At 38.1% G+C, this 12,304-nt stretch overlaps 1 protein-coding gene across 6 annotated transcripts in view; it reads left to right on the top strand.

Moving 5' to 3' along the window:
• The window catches only part of als2b (alsin Rho guanine nucleotide exchange factor ALS2 b), a 97,202-nt gene that overhangs the window by 25,563 nt on the left and 59,335 nt on the right, over window positions 1–12,304 (top strand). The gene's annotated exons all lie outside the window — the stretch shown is intronic.

The raw sequence follows: 12,304 nt of genomic DNA on the forward strand, positions 1-12,304 counted from the left end.
CTCGCCACGGCCAAACCGTTCGAGATATCAAAAATCCCCTCGCAAACTTTCATCCTCAATGTCTTGACTTCATGCTGACCGAGTTTCGTGCCGTTTGTTTGAATTCTCTAGGAGGAGTATTTCACATTCCATTGCGTGTGTTTTACCAACAACCCTAAATAGCCGACTTCCTGTTGGGCTGGGGTAAAAAGTAAGAGTGTGAAGTATATATGAAACGAGGAGATCTACATGTGTACCGAGTTTCATATTATTACATGCAAGCGTGTTTGATTTATGGACCATGTTTTCGGACCCCGTTCCAGGGGGCGCTGTCGAGCCCCCCTGCCACGCCCGGGTACCATCTTCAGCCCGGCCCTGATGGCCGCGGGTTCTGACATGTGTGCAAAGTTTCAGGAGTTTTTGAGCATGTTAAGGCCTCCAAAAGTGTCCAAAAGGTAGCAGAAAAATAATAATAATAATAATAATAATAATAATAATAATAATAATAATAATAATAATAAATAATCCTAAGGAAAACAATAGGGCCTTCGCCCTTTGGGCTTGGGCCCTAATAATAATAAATAATCCTAAGGAAAACAATAGGGCCTTCGCCCTTTGGGCTTGGGCCCTAATAATAATAATAATAATAAATAATCCTAAGGAAAACAATAGGGCCTTCGCCCTTTGGGCTTGGGCCCTAATAAATATAGCTGCGAGCAGCGATTACGGGCCCAAGCCGGTGCCACCGCAACCCCGGTGCCTTTAGTTACCTAAAGGCACCGGGGTGGCGGTGCCGCCGGCTTTGGCCCTTCATCGCTGCTCGCAGCTATATTTATATATATATATATATATATATATATATATAAAAAGCCGGTGGCACCGCCACCCTGGTGCCTTTAGGGTTATTGTGCACAACGTGACACAAAATATCAAAATATCTTCTCGCTATCTGCCGAACGGCTTTGGTAGTTCCGCTTCAGCACTGATGATGTTGTAGAAATAGTGCGCTCTGGTTGGTCTGGATTATTCGGGATTTTTTATTTTATACAGAAATAAGTTATTTATAATTCAGATGAGAATAAAGTTAGTGTTGATTAAAATGAAGGAAAACAAATAGGCTATATTAATCTGAAATATAGCACATTCATTTTAAATTTATTTAGGTTAAATTACCAAGCATACAATCTTAATTTAATTTAAAGCAAACAATACATTTAAAATATATGGGTTGTATGCACATTTTGTAATAAAAAAAGATATATATCTAAAAAGACAAGGCCTTAAAGGGTTAAACTCTTGTCACTGTAACAGACACAATCTCTCTCTCTCTCTCTCACACACACACACACACACACGTCAAGTCACTTACATTTTAGATGCAATATTGAATAAGCAGAAAAATCGGATTTTCTGCTCTGAAAATATAAATAAGCATAAAAATTTAATAAGCACTTTGAATATTCTAAACAGAATAAGCACTAGTCGCTAATGAATAAGTACTAGTACTTAATGGAATAGATACTAGTATCTAAAAAATAAGTACTAGTCGCATGAAAATAGAGACTAGTAGGTTAAAATGATTAAATGTTAAAACGGCTTGCCATATTGGCTCAGAGAGAGAGAGAGAGAGAGAGAGAGAGAGAGAAAATGACCTTTTAGATACTAGTACCTATTAATAGATACTAGTATTTATTCAATAAATACTAGTACTAAGTCATTAGATACTAGTACCTATTAAATAGATACCAGTACTTATTCATTAGCTACTAATACGTATTCAAAAGAATATCTAAAGAATAAGCACTAGTATCTAAAGAATAGGCACTAGTGTTAGGTAATGTTAGGTTGACTATTTTATCATTATATATTATTAAGGCTATAATGAACAGGCTGCGATGTCAAGATTGCAATGATGCAATATGTGTGTGTGTGTGTGTGTGTGTGTGTGTGTGTGTGTGTGTGTGTGTGTGTGTGTGTGTGTGTGAGATTGAACATTGTTACACATAAAAACATACTCTGTCATTTTGTTCATAGAGGACATCATTCAAACTGCAAATTGTTTACTTATATGTGTGTACAGTCGCAATAAAACACAACAAAGTGCTTTTGTCAAACTGTAAACTCCTGTCAAACTGTAACCTACAACTGTCACCCAACTAAAATCACACGCACACACTGTCTAAAAGCAAAACATATTTATCCAACCTCATTTAAAAACAGTCTGTGGGAGCCATCTTTTGGACATTCACCATATCGCATTGATTTTCATTTATTGTCTTCGGAGCCCTAATCTGTTTATTTTTCAATTACACATTCTACATTGATTAAGAAAGAAAGTTCAAATGTGTTTTTATTTTATACAGGAATAAATTATTTATAATTCAGATGAACATACAATCTTAATTTAATTTAAAGCAAACAATACATTTAAAATATATGGGTTGTATGCATATTTTGGAATTTAAAAAAAATATATATATCCAAAAAGACAAGGCCTTAAACTTGAACAAGGGTTAAACTCTTGTCGCTGTAAGAGACACAAATGATTCAGCATTTTGAACGAATAGATTTACTCAAAGAGTCAATGACCAATCCATAAACATCCACTGTCTCATTCATGCAAGCCTATGTAAACAAAAAAAACATAGCCACTGTCCAAAGTGGCAATTATATGATAACGGACACAGCAATGCATCATGTTAAGGTCATCATGTTTGTAGCATGATCCAGGGGATTAAAACGTACAAAATATATTTCAGGCCTAGTGGAGTTGGTAACTAATAATAGTAGATGTGTAAAGTTGCATAAAATGGAAATACTCACTAATGCAAGAAAAAACTACCTCAAAAAACTGTTATCTGTGTTGTTGTTCAGTCACTCCAGTTGGAATTTTCACCCCAAAATGGCGGCCGCGCTACCGAAGCGGTTAGCTGTTACCAAAAAAGCATCAGAGCTTCGCCTCTTGTTCTTCTATACTCTTTGGTGACACTAAAAAGTATGTGGCTGCACTGGCATTCATAACGGTGCGCGTCCGACAAGCGAGCAAAACAGAGCGAACTTTTTTTCATTTCTACTTCCATAGAAATTCATTCGAGCGCACTGCGAGCGCCACCACTATAAATATCCGTGCGGACGTCCTTACTTTACTTTCACTTTTAACTTAGCGATTTAAAAGCCCCCCGGCGGTGTTACACGTCAAATAACCAGTGAGAAAATGTTCTCGGAGTCACATAGGCTACCTAATATATTTAAATACAATAGGCCTACCTGATTTTGAACACAAGAGGGCAGTATAGCCCTATGTATTACTTGATATATTTATTTTTTGACTGAATAGTGAATCCTGGCTGTTTTTAAACTTTTACATTATTCTTAAATTGAAAACAAGAATAAAATGGGTTTAGTTCTGTTATTTCTATAATTGTATCTAGAAATAAATGGTGTATAATTAAATTTTTAAAAGATATGAGGCTTTTAGTGTTTATTTTTTTGACATGATTTGAATCCCTCGCCATAGCAAAACAATTTGAGATATTCAATAGATATTCACAATTATGCTTCTTTAATGTATTTTCATCATGTTAAAAAAGTTTGGTGGGAATAAAATAAACCACATAAGAGGAGTGGGTAAAAATGTAGAGGCTGGTTTTGCAAAACATTCACATTCAGACCAAAATCCCACTTCCTTTTGGGCTGGCTTAAAGTTGTTCGGCCCGATGAGATCTATATACCGAGTTTCATAATATTACATGCAAGTGTGTTTGATTTATGGACCAAATTTTCAGACCAAGTTTATGGACCAAGTTAATTTAATTAATAAACTAATTATATAAAACTATTTTCAATGCACTACAATTAATTTGGTTATATGCCTTTACTTATTAATAAAACCTATTTAAAAAATACAAGGCGTAAGCCATTTATTTTCCTTTTTAATGCAGGCAAAACCACACAGCAGTGAAATGGTTAATCTAGCCCCCCTCCCCCTCCCCCTCCCCCTCCCCACACTCACAGACACACACACAGAGACGTAGGCTCAGAGAGAGACACATAAAATGACAATTTTCAAACCAAAATATCTAACTTCCTGTTGGTTGTAGCTAATTACGGTAAATTAGAAAGTTGTCCGGCTCGAAGAGTACAATATACATATCGAGTTTTGTTACTGTAGATAAAACTAACCCCCCCACTTTTGTCAAAAGCATTTAGAAAGTGACACACTTCCTGCTGCCAGTTGGTGGCGCTATAACTTTGACTCACAATAGTTACATCCATCTGATTGGCCTCTTACCACGAACACACTGCTGAAGTTTCATTAAGATCAGTTAATGTATGCAGAAGTTATAACACTTCGTGTTTCTCTTTTCTCGCCATAAATTCGTTTCCTCGCCACGGCCAAACCGTTCGAGATATCAAAAATCCGTCCGCAATTTAGCATCTTCAATGTGTTGACCTCAAGCTGACCGAGTTTGGCGGTAAACGGATGCAATCTCTAGGAGAAGTACTTCAAATTCCTGAGCAAGCGTTCTCCAAACAACCCATAATAGCCGACTTCCTGTTGGGCTGGCGTAAAACTTGACCGAGGGTAGGTTGTTCGGCCCGATGAGATCTGTATGTGTATTGAGTTTCAGATTAATTCATGCAAGCGTGTTTGATCTATGGACCAAGTTTTGGGGACCCCGTTCAAGGGGGCGCTGTTGAGCCCCCTTGCCACGCCCGGATACCAGCTTCAGCCCGGGCCTGATGGCTGTGGGCGCTGACCTGTGTGCAAAGTTTCAAGAGTTTTCAAGCACGTTAAGGGCCCCAAAAGCCCCTGAAACCTTGAACACCATTAAAATAATAGTCAAATTCCCCAACCCCCCCACACACAGAGACAGAGGGAGAAAATTCTCCTGAAAATCATATTCAAACCAAAATATCTGACTTTGTGTTGTTCGGAGCTAATGACTGTCAATTAGAAAGTTGTCCGGCTCGAGGAGACGAATATCCATACCGATTTTTGTTACTGTAGGTAAAACTAATACCCCATTTTTGACTAAAGGTGGCGCTACTGAGCCCCTCACCACGCCCGTTTCTGAAACTTTGCACGTGTCTACTAGCTAATAAATGAGATGTGTCTGTCGAGTTTCATGCAATTTCAAGCATGCTAAGAGTCTCAAAAGCATCAAAAAAGAATATTAAAGTTTGATGCGTTGCCATGGCAACATTATCTTAGATATTAAACAATCCTTTCACAGGTCTACATCTGCCGTGTTTTTACATTATACAGATGAAGTTTGAAGCAAATCGGGTAAAAATAAGAGGGTGATTTCAAAGCATTTTGAAAGTGACACACTTCCTGCTGCCAGTTGGTGGCGCTATAACTTTGACTCACAATAGTCACATCCATGTGATCGGCCTCTTACAGCGAACACACTGCTGAAGTTTCATCGAGATCAGTCAATGTATGCAGAAGTTATAACACACTTCCTGTTTCACGTTTCTCGCCATAAATTCGTTTCCTCGCCACGGCCAAAGCGTTCGAGATATCAAAAATCCCCTGGCAATTTTTCATCCTCAATGTCTTGACTTCATGCTGACCGAGTTTCGTGCCGTGTGTTTGAATTCTCTAGGAGGAGTATTTCGAATTCCATTGCATGCGTTTTCCAAACAACCCTAAATAGACGACTTCCTGTTGGGCTGGGGTAAAAAGTAAAAGCATGAAGGATATATGGACCGATGAGATCTATATGTGTACCGAGTTTCATATTATTACATTCAAGCGTGTTTGATTTATGGACCAAGTTTTCGGACCCCGTTCCAGGGGGCGCTGTCGAGCCCCCCTGCCACGCCCGGGTACCAGCTTCAGCCCGGCCCTGATGGCCGCGGGTTCTGACCTGTGTGCAAAGTTTCAAGAGTTTTTGAGCACGTTAAGGGCCCCAAAAGTGCCAAAAAGGTAGTAAAATAATAATAAATATAGCTGCGAGCAGCGATTACGGGCCCAAGCCGGTGGCACCGCAACCCCGGTGCCTTTAGTTACCTAAAGGCACCGGGGTGGCGGTACCACCGGCTTTGGCCCTTCATCGCTGCTCGCAGCTATATTTATTTATATATATATATATATATATATATATATATATATATATATATATATATATATATATATATATATATATATATATATATAAAGCCGGTGGCACCGCCACCCTGGTGCCTTTAGGGTTATTGTGCACGACGTGCAAAAACGTAACCCTGCTTTGACTGTCGAAAAGAAGTGTGCTGTAGAGCTTGTATCAGTGTGGGCTCTGCAAAAGTGTGCATTGAGGGCACATGTCAACCACAAAGTATGCGAGAGCAACCTTCTGAAAGGTCAGGTCTACATCCAGGTCTACATCTGCCGTGTGTTTACATCATAGTAGTGAAGTTTGAAGCAATCAGGTGATTTCAAAGCTTTTTGAAAGTGACAGACTTCCTGCTGCCAGTTGGTGGCGCTATAACCGGGGTGGCGGTGCCGCCGGCTTTGGCCCTTTCACGCTGCTCGCAGCTATATATATATATACACACACACACACACATATATATATATATATATATATATATATATATATATATATATATATATATATATACATAAATATATATATATTGTTTTTTTAAGAGACAAGACAGAATATTACTTGCCTGATCTGATTAGAAAAATAGTGTTTGTGTGTGTGTGTGTGTGTGTGTGGCGTAATTGAACAATGTAGACATAAAGACATACTCCGTCCTTTTGTTCATACAGGACATTATTCAAACTGCAAAGTGTTTACTTATATTTGTGTACACTCGCAATAAAACACAACATTGTGCTTTTGTCAAACTATAAACTCTTGTCAAACTGTAAACTACAACTGTCACCCAACCAAAATCTCTTACACACACACACACACAGTTTAAAAGCAAAAAATATCAAACAATCCTATTTAAAAACAGTCTGTGGGAGCCATCTTTTGGACATTCATCATATCGCATTGGTTTTCATTTCTTGTCATCAAACAGAGCCCTAATCTGTTTATTTTTTCAGTTACACATTCTACATTGATTAAAAAAGAAAAATCAAAGGTGTTTTTATTTTATACAGAAATAAATAATCTATCATTCAGATGAGAATAAAGTTAGTGTTAGTTCAAATTTTAAGGAAAACAAATATATGATCTGAAATATAGCACATTCATGTAAAATTCATTTAGGTTCGATTACCAAACATACAATCTTAATGTAATTTAAAGCAAACAATACATTTAAAATATATGGGTTGTATGACTATTTTTTAATATAAAAAGATATATATCCAAAAAGACAAGGTCTAAAGTTTAACAAGGGTTAAACTCTTATCACTGTAACAGACACAATCACACACACAATCACACACACACACACAAGTCAAATCACTTACATTTTAGATGCAATATTGACTTTTTTTCTGTTTCAGCAGCGAAAATAGTTAAACAAAGATCACAGCAGAACCATCGCGCATCTCACAGCAACGCGTTCTCATTACTGAATGATTCAGCATTTTGAACGAATCGGTTGACTCAAAGATTCAATGACCAATCAATCCATAAACATCTATCTCATAAGTGTTTACTTATATTTGTGAACAATCGCAATAAAACACAACATTGTGCTTTTGTCAAACTGTAAACTACAACTGTCACCCAACCAAAATCTCTTTTTTATTTTATACAGAAATAAATAATCTATCATTCAGATGAGAATAAAGTAAGTGTTAGGTCAAATTTTAAGGAAAACTCTGAAATATAGCACATTCATTTAAAATTCATTCAGGTTCAATTACCAAACATACAAATCTTAATGTAATTTAAAGCAAACAATACATTTAAAAAATATGGGTTGTATGCCTATTTTTTTTTATATAAAAAGATATATATCCAAAAAGTAACAGACACAATCATACACACACACACACACACACACACACACACACACACACACACACACACACACACACACACACACACACACACACACAGCTTTGTTTTTGTGATATATGAGGACATTCCATAGGCGTAATGACTTTTATACTGGACAAACTGTATATTCTATCCCCCTACACTGCCCCTATCCCTAAACCTACCCATCACAGGAGACATGCTGCATTTTTACATTTAAAAAAAAACATTGTTTTTTATGTTTTTTAAGCTATTTGAAATATGAGGACTCATGCAATGTCCTCATATATCACGTGTAAGTTGTAATACCAGTGTAATATGCATGTCATTATACACATTTGTGTCCTCATATATCACAAAAACAAACACACACACACACACACACACACACACACACACACACAGACACACACACAAGTCAAATCACTTACATTTTATATGCAATATTGACTTTTTTCTGTTTCAGCAGTGAAACTAGTTAAACAAAGATCACAGCAGAACCATCGAGCATCTCACAGCAACGTGTTTTCTCATTACTGAATGATTCAGCATTTTGAACGAATCGGTTGACTCAAAGATTCAATGACCAATCCATAATCTGTCTCATTCATGAATGACTCAGCCGTTCGAACGAATCGTTCGAACAAATGAATCAATGACTCGCTCATTAAGACGGTCGCCTGGCGACACCTAATGACGGCTTAGTGATATGTTTAAAAGTATCATTCTTTCAAACGATTGTTAATTAACTCATATTTGAAACATAAGCTATATATATATATATACACACATATATACACACAAAAATAAAATAAAAACACATTTGAAGCGTGTTTGCTTACTAAATTGTGAGCAGAACGAAAGTTGCAGCAAATATCAGCAACAGGAGTCAAATTTCATTAATCACGAGAGTGAAGAGCTGACTGAAAAGATGATGACGGAATAGGCTATTTTATGTAAAAGCGCCTATTTAAGCGAATCTATCATTGTACTCTTTTGTTGTTGTGTTTTCCGTGAAAAATAATAGACTATTGAACTCACAATTCAAGCAATTGGCCCCCGATATTGCACTAATTTTAAAGTGACACTAAAAAGTATGCGGCTGCAGTGGCATTCATTACGGTGCGCGTCCATGGCGACGAGCGAGCAAAACAGAGCGAACGTTTTTTCATTTCTACTTCCATAGAAATTCATTCGAGCGCACTGTGAGCGCCACCACTATAAATGTCCTTACTTTACTTTCACTTTTAACTTAGCGATATAAAAGCCCCCGGTGTTACACGTCAAATAACCGGTGAGAAAAAATTCTCGGAGTCACATAGCAGCTACCTATATTTAAATACAACAGGCCTACCTGATTTTGAACACAAGAGGGCAGTATAGCCCTATGTATTATTTGATATATTTATTTTTTAACTGAATAGTGCATCCTGGCTGTTTTTAAACTTGTACATTATTCTTAAATTGAAAACAAGAATAAAATGGGTTTAGTTCTGATATTTGTATAATTTTATCTAGAAATAAATGGTGTATAATTAAATTTTTAGAAGATATGAGGCTTTTAGTGTTTATTTTTTTTTACATGACTTTAATCCCTCGCCATAGCAAAACAATTAGAGATATTCAATAGATATTCACAATTATGCTTCTTTAATGTATTTTCATCATGTTGAAAAAGTTTGGTGGGAATAAAATAAACCACTTAAGAGGAGTGGGTAAAAATGTAGAGCCTGGTTTTGCAAAACATCCACATTAAGACCAAAATAGCCCACTTCCTGTTGGGCTGGCTTAAAGTTGTTTGGCCCGATGAGATCTATATGTGTACAGAGTTTCATAATATTACATGCAAGTGTGTTTGATTTATGGACCAAATTTTCTGACCAAGTTAATTTAATTAATAAACTAATTATATAAAACTATTTTCAATGCACTACAATTCAACTGGTTATATGCCTTTACTTATTAATACAACTTATTTAAAAAATACAAGGCGTAAGACATTTTTTTTTCTTTTTTAATGCAGGCCAAACCACACAGCAGTCAAATGGTTAATCTAGCCCCCCTCCCCCTCCCCACACTCACAGACACACACACACACACATAGACGTAGGCTCAGAGAGAGAGAGACATAAAATGACAATTTTCAAACCAAAATATCTGACTTCCTGTTGGTTGGAGCTATTGAGTGTAAATTAGAAAGTTGTCTGGCTGGAGGAGAACAATACACATACCGATTTTTATTACTGTAGATAAAATCAATCCCCCCACTTTTGACAAAAGGTGGCGCTACTGAGCCCCTCACCACGCCCGTTTCTGAAACTTTGCACATATCTACTGGCTAATAAATGTGATGTGTCTGTCGGGTTTCATGCAATTTCAAGTATGTTAAGAGTCTCAAAAGCATCAACAAAGAATAATAAAGTTTGATGCGTTGCCACGGCAACAGTATCTAAGATATCAATAATCCTTTCTCAGGTCTACATCTGCCGTGTGTCTACATTATACACATAAAGTTTGAAGCAAATTGGGTAAAAATAAGAGGGTGATTTCAAAGCCTTTAGGAAGTGACACACTTCCTGCTGCCAGTTGGTGGCGCTATAACTTTGACTCACAATAGTCACATCCATGTGATCGGGCTCTTACAGCGAACACACTGGTGAAGTTTCATCAAGATCAGTTAATGTATGCAGAAGTTATAACACACTTCCTGTTTCCTTTATTCGCCATAAATTCGTTTCCTCGCCACGGCCAAACCGTTCGAGATATCAAAAATCCCCTGGCAACTTTTCATCCTCAATGTCTTGACTTCATGCTGACCGAGTTTCGTGGCGATTGGTTGAATTCTCTAGGAGGAGTATATCGAATTCCAGGGGCATACGCTTCCAAACAAACCATAATAGCCGACTTCCTGTTGGGCTGGGGTAAAAAGTAAAAGTACAAAGGATATATGAATCGATGAGATCTATATGTGTACCGAGTTTCATATTATTACATTCAAGCGTGTTTGATTTATGGACCAAGTTTTCGGACCCTGTTCCAGGGGGCGCTGTCGAGCCCCCCTGCCACGCCCGGGTACCAGCTTCAGCCCGGCCCTGATGGCCGCGGGTTCTGACCCGTGTGCAAAGTTTCAAGAGTTTTTGAGCATGTTAAGGGCCCCAAAAGTGCGCTGAGAGTCTCAAAAGTATCCAAAAAGAATATTAAAGTTTGATGCGTTGTCACGGCAACAGCATCTAAGATATCAACAATCCTTTCACAGGTCTACATCTGGCGTGTGTCTACATTATACACATCAAGTTTGAAGCAAATCGGGTAAAGCCTGTTTGATTTATGGACCAAGTTTTCGGACCCCGTTCCAGGGGGCGCTGTCGAGCCCCCCTGCCACGCCCGGGTACCAGCTTCAGCCCGGCCCTGATGGCCGCGGTTTCTGACCCGTGTGCAAAGTTTCAAGAGTTTTTGAGAATGTTAAGGGCCCCAAAAGTGCGCTAAGAATCTCAAAAGTATCCAAAAAGAATATTAAAGTTTGATGCGTTGTCACGGCAACAGCATCTAAGATATCAACAATCCTTTCACAGGTCTACATCTGGCTTGTGTCTACATTATACACATCAAGTTTGAAGCAAATAGGGTAAAGCGTGTTGGATATATGGACCAAATTGTCTGACCCGTTCAAGGGGGCGCTGTCGAGCCCCCCTGCCACGCCCGGGTACCAGCTTCAGCCTGGCCCTGATGGCCGCGGGTTTTGTCCCGTGTGCAAAGTTTCAAGAGTTTTCGAGCACGTTAAGAACCCCAAAAGTGCCCGAAAGCATAAAAAAGCATGAAAAAGCTTAAAAAAAGGAATATTAATGTTTGATGCATTGCCATGGCAACAGTATCTAAGATATCAATAATCCTTTCACAGGTCTACATCTGGCGTGTGTCTACATTATGCACATGAAGTTTGAAGCAAATCGGGTAAAAATAAGAGGGTGATTTAAAAGCATTTTGAAAGTGACACACTTCCTGCTGCCAGTTGGTGGCGCTATAACTTTGACTCACAATAGTCACATCCATGTGATCGGGCTCTTACAGCGAACACACTGCTGAAGTTTCATCAAGATTAGTTAATGTATGCAGTAGTTATAACACACTTCCTGTTTCACGTTTCTCGCCATAATTTCGTTTACTCGCCACGGCCAAACCGTTCGAGATATCAAAAATCCCCTGGCAATTTTTCATCCTCAGTGTCTTGACTTCATGCTGACCGAGTTTCGTGCCGTGTGTTTGAATTCTCTAGGAGGAGTATTTCACATTCCATTGCATGTGTTTTCCAAACAACCCTTAATAGCCGACTTCCTGTTGGGCTGGGGTAAAAAGTAAGAGCATGAAGTATATATGAACCGATGAGATCTATA

This window comes from Rhinichthys klamathensis, unplaced genomic scaffold (assembly GCF_029890125.1).
Source record: "Rhinichthys klamathensis goyatoka isolate OS25496 unplaced genomic scaffold, OSU_Roscu_1.1 h1tg000254l_1, whole genome shotgun sequence".
Taxonomy (NCBI): Eukaryota; Metazoa; Chordata; class Actinopteri; order Cypriniformes; family Leuciscidae; genus Rhinichthys; species Rhinichthys klamathensis.